The following is a 1,535-nucleotide window of genomic DNA, read 5'->3' as shown; positions in this document are numbered from 1 at the left end:
CAAAGGAACTCTTTCAAGTGCTGAGGAGCAAGGATGTCTCCTTGAGGACTAAGGTACACCTGACACAGGCCATGATATTTCCAATCATCTCGTATGGATGTGAGAGCTGGATAATGAATAAGGAAGACTAAAGATGAGTTGATGCTTTTGAGTTGTGGTGCTGGCAAAGAATGCTGAAGGTACTATGGACTGCCAAAAGAACTAACAGATCTGCCCTGGAAGAAGTGCAGCCGAGATGCTCCTTGGAAGCAAGGATGGCCAGACTTCTTCGTCTCACTTACTTTGGTCACGTTGTCAGAAGGGACCATTCCCTGGAGAAGGATGTCATGCTTGGTAAGGTGGAGGGTTGACGAAAGAGGGGAAGGCCTTTGACGAGATGGATTGACATGGTGGCTGCGACAATGGGCTCAAGTATAGCAAGGATCATGGAGCTGGCGCAGGATCGGGCAGTGCATGGGGTTGCTATGAGTCAGAAGTGACTCGATGGCACCTAACAACAACAACATTGTTTGGCTGAAAGTTAAGCCATGAGAGAGAGTTCAATTCCAGTCCTGAAAGGTGACTGGGGGCTATAGTCTCAGGGGTTTCATCACTCTCTATCAAACCATTAAGCCTGGTATTTTTTATGATTTTTAGTTTTGGTCCACATTTTTCTCCCACTCTATCCAGGATCTCCAATTTTGACCCCTTTCTGAGTGGTTGGCAGTGGTAGCCAGGCACCATCTAGTTCTAGTCTCAAGGTAGGCTGAGGCTTCTATGGTCCACTAGTCCCTTGGACTAATTGTTTCCATGAGTATTTGATGTTCTTTTTTTTTCACTCTTCTTTGCTCTGGATGAGGAAAAATCAATAGTTGCTTTTAAGACTCCAGTCACTACTCACCAAAGTAGTGTGGGTTACACCTACCAAAGTAGGGTGTTGAACAATGTTTTTGCGTACTGTTTTTTGCCATTTGACCTTGATGTCCCCTGTTACCATTGTCCTGAGCACACAGGCCCAGTGACTCACTTCCTCAAGGTTGTGGCTAAGAAGTTATCATAACTTTGGCCCCTGTTCACTTTCTTATATATATATATGTTTTCATAACATATACAAATACATATATAGAATATTGTATGCCAAACCTATATATGGTCATGGGTATATTCCCATTTGCCTACCTGTGCCGGATCATCTTGCCTGTCTACCTATGTATCTACCCTTAGATTAATGTTTATTATTACTGATAATGCAGTATTGTGCATGTAATAGTATTTATCTTTGTTGTCTGTACCTCTTGTGCAGCTCTCCATGTCTTCGTTTTCCTTAGTGATATTGTGCTCGTCACCTGCTTTTCTCACATGTCTCTTACCTAGCTAGCAATTTTCACTCCCCTCCCTTCCGATCCCTAACAACCAACAAAGAAAATTTCCGTTCGCATGTAAACCTTTCCTTAAGTTTCTATAATAGTGAACTCATACCATATTTGTCCTTCTGTGATTGACTTATTTCACTCAGTTTAATACCTTCCAAGTAAAGCCATGTTACGAGGTGTTTT

This window comes from Orycteropus afer, unplaced genomic scaffold, assembly GCF_000298275.1.
Source record: "Orycteropus afer afer isolate SDZICR_OR568_19922 unplaced genomic scaffold, OryAfe1.0 scaffold00500, whole genome shotgun sequence".
Lineage (NCBI taxonomy): Eukaryota > Metazoa > Chordata > Mammalia > Tubulidentata > Orycteropodidae > Orycteropus > Orycteropus afer.
The sequence above is the reverse complement of the archived record's forward strand: the minus strand, read 5'-3'. Positions refer to the sequence as shown.